The following is a 12,445-nucleotide window of genomic DNA, read 5'->3' as shown; positions in this document are numbered from 1 at the left end:
TACACACCACTATTTTCAGTTTTCCATATTCCCTTCCAGGAAGAGGCCACTTAAATGAGGCTATTTGCATGCATATTTTTCCATGGTTGTTGTTATCATGCAGATAGTTTGCATATGGTTTTATTTCGTTCAATATTATATCAGACGCATTCTCCATGTTGCATATAGTTTTCATTTTTAAGGGTTAGTTGTTTCCATTTTTTTAAACTAAATATTATTGGCCACATAGCTCTTGCCTTCTACTGAAATTTTAGGGGTTTGGGGGAATAAATTCAGGTAAGTGGCAAAAATGGGTCAGAGCATATAAATTTTTATCAAATCTTAATTGTCCACACCCACTAACCTTGAGGCTTCTTAGCCCATAAAAATGATGATCACTTTGTTCTTATATGCAAAAAAAACGTTTTCAAAGAAAAGGATAAAAAAACACTTGGCAGAAAGACGACAAAGGATATGAATGTTATCTCAGAGAAGAAGAAATACATTTGGCTATAGGCATATGATAAATTCTCAACCTCATTGATCATTAAAAATTTGCAAATTCAAGCAAAAAAAAAAAAATACCTAGCAAGGTCTGAAAAGTTTGAGGAAGGTAAGCTTGGAGAAACAGCCACTTTCATTAAATTTCTGCAGACATGTCAACTGACAAGATTTTAGGGGAGGATAATTTGACAATCGCTGCTGAAACTTAAAATGTGTATGCCTTCTGACCCAGCAATTCTACTTCTAAGACAAGATCTTGCAGACTCACAAAAGTACACAAAGGTAAATTAGCAACTGTATCTGCGTCAATATAAGTTTTAATAGTGAAAACTGGAAGGACTTTAAGTCTCCACCCATAGGAGACCTAGTTGAATAAATCAGGGTACAAGTACTTCAAAAGCACTGCCACTGACAGGAGGAGGGGCCTGCAAGTGTAGTACAGACATTTGCCATGGTCAAACCCAGGAGAGGCCGCTGGTGCATGTAATGTGAGCACAGTTGAGCCCATTTGTATTAGCATGGGGAGAGGGAAGCTTGCATGATTCTTCACTTTATATGCTTCATATTATTTGAATTATGTATAAAAAGAACATAATACTTTTGAAATATAAAACATTAAAGAAAAAAGGAAGCCTCTTAAGAACAATCAATAACATATATATTTTTTTAATGTATTTAGGAGTCACTTGGAAAATTATTGATGAAGGGACCACAGTATTTTCTTTCTCATTAGAACTTGCCAGTGAGCACATTCTTTTTCCCTTAGTGAGGCCTCTAGTGACCAAAGTATTAGCCTAGTTATGAGAAAACTAGCATTCTGCTGCTCTCACTGAATAAGTCACTGGATTCCACACTGTGCTAGAAGCTGGCTGAAAAATTAAAAAATCTTGTCATTTATGGATAAGAAAAATTGCAACACAAAGAATGCGGCTGACTGCCAGAGGGCATTGAGAAGGCAGTCTGGGAATGCTGGCCAGCGCTGGGTCCAGGGTTTCTCTAGCCTTATTCTCCACTGCAGGGAAACAGGACTTGTGTGCCAGACCCAACTTTATGTGCATGGTAGCCTCCAAGCTCTGGCCACTGTCTACAGAGGTTAGATGCAAGCCCACGTGCAAACATTGCTGTGTCCCCTGTCCTGAGACCCTTTGCTACACCTCTGACTGACTCCACCTAGATCCGGGCCTGCCAAAGGCCAGCCTCCAGAGCAGTGCTGCTGTCCAGTATCACTTCTGACCATGATGGAATGTTCTCGACCTGCATTCAACAGGCTACCACAAACCACAGATGCTTACTGAGCACCTGAAATGTGGGTAGTGCAACTGAGGGACTAGGTTTTTGGTTTCTTTCTTACTTTTAATAAACATGCTTTAAAATAGCCACGCGTGGTTACTGGCTACTGTATTGGATAAGTGACGCTCTAGAAGTGCACTGGGGGTGCACTTCTAGGGTCTGCTTTGAGAACTCTGACAAATCCAACAACACCATGTTGGATTGCGGTTAGCTGGACCAAGTAAATCAATTATCAGGGAATTCTGTATGCAGTACAAGAAGGAAGAATAGAAAGCAAAGAATTAATGGGAGAAACAGAAGAGAGGAATGAGAGAGTGCCTGTTTTTGAAGTGTGGCAAAATCATGGGGCCCCCAGGTTTTGTGGTTACATCTGAATGGCCATGGTCAGTGCCCCAGGCCTGTGTGAAGTCTGGTTTTGCAGCCACCAAGAAGGGTCTTTGCTGCTTCCGGCCTCTCAGCATAAACTGTCAGAACTAGAGCTCATGTCTGTGCCTTGCAATGGGATCAGCCTAACCAGCACTCTCTGTACCTAGATATGCAACCCAAAATGTTATTGGATAGTTTGGTAAAAAGAGTCATTACCTCCCATATGATGGCTTATAAATCTTGATGTGCATAGAATGGATTTGCACAAAATGAAGAATAGCTTAGTTTCTCCATGATCCCGTCTGGTGTAGAGTGGGGATGATGTTTGCAATAACAACAATAGGGGGCGGTAGAGGAGTGACCAGCTCTACCAGTCAGCTCTTGTTTCTCCCTTGGGTTCCTGTACCATCTGTGGTATGCATCAATATTTCCCAAAATGAGCAACGAAGGGGACCATTTTCAAGGCAGGTACTCTTGAAAACAACTGAGAATTCATGCAGGGACCCCATTTGAGATGAGACTTCTCCAATTTGAGAGTAGAATTGTAAGCCAATTTCAGTTTACATATTTTTTCACATTTAAAAAATGCACCCATTCTTATTCATTTGTTTTGGTCACATGTGTAACTTACAAATATAGTCGTAAGGTAGATGATAGGTATATAGGTAGCCATTTTCTACCTTTATAATTTTTTTAATGTTTAATTTTTTAATATTTGTTAAATTTATATATGTTAATGGTGGGAAAGAGAGCTGCCAATTCTTTTCCCCAAATTTGTAATCAGTTCTCTAAACATTAATCTATTCCTTTTTTTCCACCCATATAAGACACCTCCTTCAACATTTACCATATTCCCAGATGTACATAGGCTTTTTCTAGATCTAAGATTTTTGTTCCATTGCTCCATCTATCTCTGCCAATTTAATTGATATAGTTTTCAAAATTCCTCAAATTCTCCTAGTTCATTTTCTCTCCCAGATGAATATTAGTATCAGTTTGTCAAGTTTAATTTTAAAATCCTTTAGGTAATTTGATTGGTGATGTAGCATTTTCTAAGCCTACAAAGAAAACAATATGGTGGGAAGCTAAAGGTCACCATGGATCTTGCCTCCTCCTCTCCTACCAACCACCATTTCCACACAGCCTCCTGCTGACCCTGACACACCACACATCGCTAGCAGAGAACAGCACTCCTCACGCAGAGCACATCCTGTTTCTACTCACCCTGTGTTCCACAGGAGGACATCAGGGCCCCGCTGTGACGCCAGGCCAGCCCCTGCATGTCATGGCTGCTGTGGTCTTTCTTGCTGCCTTTTAACCCAAGGAGTCCACTTTTGGGGATCGATCCTAAGCAAATACATATTCATGCAAGTGAACATGTATGTACACCTCAACATTATTAATAGAGAAAATACCCCCTAAACATAGGCACAGTAAAGATGTCCTGTGAAGCAAATATATGCCACTAGCCATGCTGGGCAGACCAAGTATGGACCAGCCGGTGGAGTGCTCAGCCATAAGTGGCCACTGTCATATGGACCTTGGTGCTGCCCTCATAGTGATGTCTACAAAGACTGCAGATGGCCTGGAGACACTTCAAGAATAATGTTAAATAGAAAAGTGAGGCATACAGCTATAGGTATAAATATATAAACATATATAATCATATCAACAATGTAAAAGGAACTTATTTATTCATTCAATAAATATTTCTTGAGTATTGACTCTCTAGGGGAGGGATCCACTCCTAGTCCATCTTTTCCTCGGTGACTTATGGTGATATTAAATGGAGATGGCACAGAATGTCCTTAAGGAGAGGCTAGCTAAGCTCCTGGACAAGGCTTTGTGAGGTGTCACCACCAGCTGTTCAGGTCCAGAAACTGGATTTTTTTCCCCAGGTACCCAAAATTGATGAGGCTTCTGAGGACCAAATAATGATGGTAAACTCATAAGTCAATAATTGCCAAGATGGCTTGTGTATCACTTTCTTCATTGCTAATGGGGACTGAATTCTCCAAAAAGTGGAGAACTCAGTGATTCCTCAGGAGATTTCTGGTCCCAGAATAACCTAACTCAGCCTTGGAAGAGACCTGGCTGACCCTGAATTGGAGCCAAATGAGTGTCATGGAGGAAAGCCACGCAGGCCCCAGTGTAAGAGAGATCAAGCCCCGTGGCAGGGCTCCTGATCTAAAAGATCCACTTTGAGGGGGCTGCAAACAGACCATGTCCTATCAGGTAACACATTGTGTGTTTTACCTCTGCTGTGTAAAGCAAATCATCCAAACTTAGAAACGTAAACAGTAACACTCCCCATCTCAGTTTCCCTGAGTCAGGAATCTGGGTGTAGCATTGCTGGCTCCTCCAGGACAAAGTAGCTCCAGTGGCTCAGGCCACAACCTTGGGTCTGGGTCCATACATCATCTACGATGTATATTTTATACTTTGCATACTTATTTCCAGCAAAGCCTTTCCGTGACTAGACATCGAAGCACCGGAAGTTTCAACGCTAGCTTTTAAAGTCTGAGTATTCAAATAATTCCTGACCCGCCCAGTGGATTCGATGAGATCCGACCATGCACGTGGCAGGTTAGCACCCTGGCCGCAGTCTGGCCAGGGGGGTCGGTGTGGGTGGGCTGAGTGGGCTCTCCCAGCACCCTGCACAGCACTCCCTTCCTCCCAAGCCTCGCTCAGACGGTAGAGCGTCTTGCTCCTGGAGGGTGCCTAGTGCTTGAGGCCTGTATCTCTTAGTGCCAAAACCCTGTCTTACAGTCCAGAGGCCAGACTGGGGCAGAGGCTGAGCACAGTCACTCCCCCCACCCCTCCATGCACCACTGCCTCACGCCCCGCGCTCTTCCCTTCACACATCTGAGGCGCTGGCCCTGTGAGTGTGAACGTGGGGACAGGACTCAGCGTGGCCAAAGGCGCTGAAGCCAATTCTATTCCTTAACCTAGAGTACACCCCGTGGAACCAGAAACAAGGCTGGCAACTCCGACACTGGAAGCCTCCCGCCTCTGCTCTGCTCTCCCTCAGCCAGGACTCAGGTGCAGCCTCGCTGGGCGTACTGCAAGAGGCCGCCAAGGATGTGGGCTTGTTTCCTGCCCACATGCTGGGAACATCTTCCCTGGTCATCCTCAAAACACATACGAATTGCAGTATAAATGAGACTGATTAATCAGTCAGTCCTGCTAGGCCTAGACCCACAGGACAATACCTCCTGCTCTTTCTGCCCTGAGGGGCAAAGATGCTCTGTGAAAAATGCACTCTGCCTCTATCAGTGTCAGCTGCCAGGAACTCAACTCATGAACCTGATTGCCTACAAGCGACCATCCCGAGTAAGGCAACCAGGCTCCTTTCCAGACTGCAACTGCACTCCCATTGCTGTGCCCTCATCCTCGTTCACATCCACTGATGCCTGTCTCCCAAATGATGTCTTTGTCACCTCTACCTGCCTCCTTCTCTCCCAGTTCCCTCATCCAGAAAACATGGTTGTTGCTAGTTCGAACATACCATGATTTTTTATCTTTCCCTTCCCCAAACACCATGCCCTCAATTCCACATTAGAGCTAAAATTACCAATTCATCTTAGAATCACAAAACTCAGTTGCTTAAAAGAAAATAACACAGGTCTCTTTGAAAAACTGAACATATCAAGAAACTTAGAATTTGGGGAAAATGCAGAAATAGCTGCCCACAAAGGTATGGCATGGCCTCAGAAGGACGCTGTGCAGGAGCTCTGTAGGTTTTGGCTTCCCCTCTGAAACAGGAAAGGGGGGCACGGGTGACGGCTGATCCAGTGCACACCTGAGTCTCCCCAGTGGGCCGCCAGCTCACAAAGACAAGTCTGCCTTTCATGATACTTCCAGGAGAGTGTTTTATTCGGCTGCTTTTAGCAATCACATAGCACTGTCCCAGAGAGTGACCCCCTTCACGGCCAGACCCTCCCCACACCTCAACTCCAGAGAAAACCATTTTTAGTTAACTTTTGAGAATACATCCAGAGAGTAGACTCCTAGTGAACTGGTTTGTTAAAGGGTAGGCATTATCTAATAATTATTGAAAACAGTTACCTCAATATATTTTCCTGTTGGCAATATATGAAAGGACCAGTTCACATGTTATGGGGTCCCTGTGGTGCCGTTTCAATGACCAGCTTTCACTGGTAATTAACTTAGCCCACAAGTAACTGAACTCAGTGAGTATAGCTCAGCCCAGGTGTCATTTCCTCAGGAGTCCCTTCCTGACCCACCCCTCCTTTCTCATTTTTTACTGGACCAAGATACACTCACCCTTGCTCCCCTGCATTGTTTATTGTACTTTTCATACAGAATGGAAAGTGCTTCCTTGTCTTTCTCCTCCCCTCCTCCCTCTGTCCTGTGGACACTGTAGAGGTTTCCCCCACATAGGACCCATGTTAGTGTCCCTTTCCTCACATCTAAATACATCTGTCATATTTGGGGGAAACAAAAATATGGCTGAGTATTCTCTCCTAAGCTGGGATGTATTGATCATGAAGATTTCTTCCACCCCCTAGAACAAATCCAAACTGAGAAACAAGAAGCTAGCTAGAATATTCAAAGCAATTGTTTCCGATGTGTTTTTTCCAATACCACCAAACAATTCTGCAATTCTCAGCCGACACTGATTAGGTGTCCCACAAATTAAGCTCAATTCTGACATCAACCTGCAGATGGCATCAGACCCCACAGGTTAAGGGCTCAGTCTTACCGAGACTGCCCCCCGCACTTGAAATGCCAATCGCAAGTCCAGGCTGTTACCCGTGCTTCTGACCAACCGGCGATCAGCTGGAGGTTCCCCAAACCCCCTACTTGGGCTCAATTAATTTGCTAGAGTGGCTCACAGAACTCAGGGAAACAGTTTACTTACTAGATTATTGATTTATTACAAAGGATACGAAAGGATAGGAATAAACAGCCAAAACAAAGAGATACATAGGGTGAGATCTGAAAGGGTCCTGAACACAGGAGCTTCTGTCCCTGTGGAGTTTGAGGTGTGCCACTCTCCCAGCATGGGGATGCATTCTGGGTAACCAGTCTGGAAGCTCTCCAAAGCCAGAAGTTCAGGGATTTTTATGGAGGCTTCATTATGTGGGCATAATTGGTTATATCATTGACCACTAACGATTGAACTCAATTTCCAGTCACCCCCTATCCCCCCACACCGCCTTCCCAGGTGAGAGGTTGGTGCTGAATGTCCCAACCCTCTAAGCATCTGATTGGTTTCCATGGCAACCAGCCTCCAACCTTAGTTACCTAGGGGTTTTCCAAAAGTCACCTCATTAATCTAAACTCAGGTGTAGTAGAAAGGGGCTTGCTATGAATAACATGACACCTATTTCACCCTTATGGCCCTGAAGCACTTTCAGGAACTGAGGGCAAAGGACCAAATGTTATAATAAAAGGTGCTTCCCTTGCTCCTATTGCTTAGGAAATTCCAAGAGTTTGGGGAGCTGGGAGCCAGAAACAATAGAGAAGTCCAAAATAAATATCTATTACAAATCACAATGTCACATTGTTGATAATTTTGATGTTCCTTGATTTTAAAGCATCCAGTGTACACGTGACAATGCAAACTTGAACCATTTTTTGGTAGCTGTAGAGCTGCTGATCCCACACTCTCACTGGGGCCCTTGACCTATTCCAAGGTCAGGGTGGAGAAAGTTCAACTTTAGGTTTTTAGGCAGGACTACACTGTAGAGTTCTTCCTCACCAACAGCTCTTATTAAATTCAGTAAATATTTATTGACCCCAAACTCTGCTAAACATGTGGGGGAACCCAAAGACTTTTAAAACCGGGGTCTTGCTCACCACAATAAGTTTAACAAGATAAAGTAAAATTCCTATGTCTGCCACTCGGAAAAAAGTCATGGTAGTCAGCCTGTTAACGTTGTCAGTAGTCATCAGTCCCCAGATAGCCAGCCAGATAGACAGACTTCTTGGAGAAGTCATCCTCAGAAGGAAGGCTGCAGGGCCATAGGTTTGCTTGAGACCTGTGGAATCCATTGAAATCCCTTTTCAAGTGCATTTTGTATTTATGTTTGGACACTCTTCTTAGCTCTTAAAGCCTATGAAATTGATCAGAATGCTGGTGTGGCTTTACAAACACTTGTCTTTCTCATATTTTCTTAGGGATTCATGTCCCCTGGACCAGTTTGTACATTTTAAAAGAAATGTGCCGTAAAGTAAGCAAATAAAACAATTCCCACTTACTGCACTGACCAATGAACAATAGCTGCCTAGTGATTTCTTCCATGACTTTCACTGAGGCTGCTATTGGCATTCTGCAAGCTTTCCAACAAGGCCAGTTTGCAGGAACATGATTGAGCAATTCCACTTACTGAATAGAAATCCACACTTACTGAACACTGCTCTGTGCAGGGTATGCTCCAAACACGTAGGCAGCAAAGAGGAGCAAGACACATCCCTGACACACAGAACTGTCCTGCATCCCCAGGATCCTGCCAGCCCAGGGAGGGATATGACAAGGGCTGACACCAGGTGCTCTGGGGAATAGAAGCCGAGGGGTAGGGTGAGAGAATGCTCCATCCTTCACTGGGCAGGTGAAATGGGAGCTGGGTCCTGTGGGATGAGAGAAACTGTGACTGAAGGAGGAGAGTAGGGAGCCCTGGGGAGACAGTGCTTTTTGCCGGAAGTGCTGGCTTTGCGTGTGAGGGTGAGTAGAAGGTGAGAAGAGGAAGTGGGACCGGGCCCAGGCCAGCCCAGTTACGAGAGGCTTTTAGACTCTCAGCAGCTCCAGACCTCAGCAACCCCCTTCTATGTTAAGATTTGAGAAGTTCGCTGAGGACCCAAGGGCTAAACAGAAATTCTTCACCTCTTTCTTTTGGCTGCATGAGATCAGATATCCACTGCCCAAAGTCTGGCAGCATCTTTTAGTACCATGTTTTGCTTCTGAAGGTAATGAGATACATGTGCATAGGGGGTGACTGAAAAGAGCATTGAATTAAGAGTTAGGAAACCAAAACAAAGTTTCCAACACTGTGTAAAACACCTCTGCACCACTGGGATTAAAAACAACACATGTAGCCACAGATAGGGCCTCGTTTTTTTTCTCAGAGACGTCACAATCTAAAATAAGAAACAAACACCTTATATAGAGAAGAAGTCAAGTCAGAAGATGTTGAACACAGAAAGGAGGGAGGAATCACCGCAGGGTGTGTGGAGGAGGTGTCACCTGATACCACCCTACTTATACACTGACCACAGTGCATCCCTGTTTCATGGGTGCTGGCGGAAGACATGAGACTACCGATGAGAGACCAAGGGGCCCCCATCATGCTTGCATCCCCTGACCCCACATCCCACTGAGGCATGTGAGAGACAGGTACCACTCACACAAAGGGCTGTATCCCAGCTGAGGAACACTGAGCTCAGAGGGAGCCATTGCCTCCCTGAAATTTTCCTGCTGCAAACATAGCTCTGAGAAGGGCTATTCTTGGCACACCCAATATATGAGTTTCCTGTGGCTGCCATAACACATGATCATAAACCGGTGGTTTAAAACAACGGGTCTGGGGTCCAGAGGTCTTTACTGGAGGTGTCAGCAGGGCTGGTTTCTTCTGGAGGCTCCATGGGAGAATCTGTTCCAGGCCTCTCTGCCAGCTCCTGGTGTTTTCTTTGGTGTTGCTTGGCTTGTAGATGCCTCAGTTCAATCTGTCTCCATCTTCAGTAGCCTTTTCTCTCTGTCTCTGTGTCTCAAATCTCCCTCCCCTTTCTCTTGTAAGGACATCAGCCAGTGGGTTTAGGGCGCATCCTAAATCCAGGATGATCTCAGGGCACTTAACTTAATTACACCTGCAAAGACCCTTTTTCCAAATAAGGTCACCTTCACACATTCCCAGAGTTAGGATTTAGACATCTGGGACAGGGGAGGGGCAATATTCAACTCACAGCTAGCAAAGATGTTCAGGAAAGGAAGAGGCCCACAGAGGATGGCTCTCCCAATGCTGAGTACCTTCTCAACAAGAGGAGGGCTGTGTGTCAGCCTGAGGCAGTCACTAACATGGAAAGGCTAAGGGCACATTTGAAACAAAGTGTGATATTTTCCTAGAAATTGGGAAGCCTAGGAATAGTGTGACATAAATTAACTTGCACACCTACTGAGTGCTACACACTGTTCTAGGAACCAGGCATAGAGCTGTTAACAAAACAAAAATTCCTGTCCTCATGGAGTTTACATTCTGGTCAGGAGAGACAGATAGAAAACAACAAAAAGAGGTAAATTTTCTAAAATACTAGAAGTGGAATGTGAGAGAAAATCTTCCCTGGCAAAGAGAATAGCCAGTGCAAACACCTGAGACAGGAGTGCGCTTGTGAACAGACAAGGAAGGAGGCCAGTGGTGAATCCATGAAGCCTCTGAGGGTGGCCCTTCCTTGCGAGCGATCAGGTTAGCTGCCCCAGTTTCATCTATATGTGACATCAGACCTCTGAATCAGAGAAACATCTTATCACTCGCAGTAAAAACAGCAGCCTGAATAAGCATCTTGAGTCAGTTTCCCACGCCCCTGCTCCCCACAAGGGGATGCCAGTGTCATCTGTGCATGCCAGGGGTTTGCATCACAGGACAGAAACCCTGAACTAAGGAGGCTTTGAGATTTTATCAAGAGGGCTGCTGCTGACCTGCCCATCCTCTCCCCCAAAAAGAACTCATTCACTGTCCTGTGATGTAAGTATCTTTGGGAAAGAGAGAAAAGGGTCTCTCAGCATATTACACTGGGATACATATATATTACCCAAGGAAAGAGGACTTCCCTCCTGGACAGCTGGGTGGAAGGTGGCAGGGTGGGGATTCACTCCAAGGCACTTTTTCTCCCCAAGGATGTGGGCAGGTGGAGGCAGGAAGGCCAGCCCTCACTCAGAACAGGGCATAACTGTGCTGGATGTGGGACCCTGGGGCACCACAGCAGTGCCAGTAGGACCTGAGCCCACCATACACAAATACCTAAGCGTGGAAGGTCTGAGTACGTGAAAGGAAGGCAGAGTGGTGGGTGGGAGCACCTGGGCCCCAGACAGTCAGTCCTCTGTCAAGTTTCTTGTGCTTTTTTTCAATCATACTTTTTGCATATCCAAGGAAAACATATCTATATATAAAAATATACAAGTATTTTTTTCTTTTTTTAATGTAAGTTAAATTGCATACGCTTTTATTTTAAAAAAAATTATCGAGATTCGTTCAAGATGGCGGAGTAGAAGGACATGCTCTCACTCCCTCTATCACAACTAAATGCTGAACATTCATCGACAGGAAGACACTGGAACTCACCAAAAAAGCTACCCCACATCCAAAGACAAAGGAGAAGCCACAATGAGACGGTAGGAGGGGCGCAATCACAATAAGATCAAATCCCATAACTGCTGGGTGGGTGACTCACAAACTGAAGGACACTTATACCACAGAAGTCCACCGACTGGAGTGAAGGTTCTGAGCCCCATGTCAGGCTTCTCAACCTGGGGGTCCGGCAACGGGAGGAGGAATTCCTAGAGAATCAGACTTTGAAGCTTGTGGGATTTGATTGCAGGACTTCAACAGGACTGGGGGAAACAGAGACTCCACTCTTGGAGGGCACACACAAAGTAGTGAGTGCATTGGGACCAAGGGGAAGGAGGAGTGACCACACAGGACACTGAACCAGACCTACCTGCTAGTGCTGGAGGGTCTCCTGTAGAGGCGGAGGTGGCTGTGTCTCACCATGAGGACAAGGACAGTGGCAGCAGAAGTTCTGGGAAGTACTCCTTGGTGTGAGCCCTCCCAGAGTCTGCCATTAGCTCCACCAAAGAGCTGGAGTAGGCTCCAGTGTTGCGTTGCCTCAGGCCAAACAACCAACAGGGAGGGAACCCAGCCCCACCCATCAGCAGATAAATGGATTAAACTTTTACTGAGCTCTGCCCACGAGAGCAGCAGTCAGCTCTACCCACCACCAGTCCCTCCCATCAGGAAACTTGCACAAGTCTCTTAGACATCCTCATCCACCAGAGGGCAGACAGCAGAAGCAAGAAGAACTACAATCCTGCAGCCTGTGGAACAAAAAACACATTCACAGAAAGATAGACAAGATGAAAAGGAAGAGGGCTATGTACCAGATGAAGGAACAAGATAAAACCCAGGAAAAACAACTAAATGAAGTGGAGATAGGAAACTTTCCAGGAAAAGAATAAAGAATAATGATAATGAAGATGACCCAGGACCTCGGAAAACGAATAGAGGCAAAGATCGAGAAGATGCAAGAAATGTTTAACAAAGACCTAGAAGAATTAAAGAACAAACAAACA

The sequence above is a fragment of the Globicephala melas genome, chromosome 7 (assembly GCF_963455315.2).
Source record: "Globicephala melas chromosome 7, mGloMel1.2, whole genome shotgun sequence".
Lineage (NCBI taxonomy): Eukaryota > Metazoa > Chordata > Mammalia > Artiodactyla > Delphinidae > Globicephala > Globicephala melas.
This window is presented reverse-complemented; position numbering follows the sequence as displayed.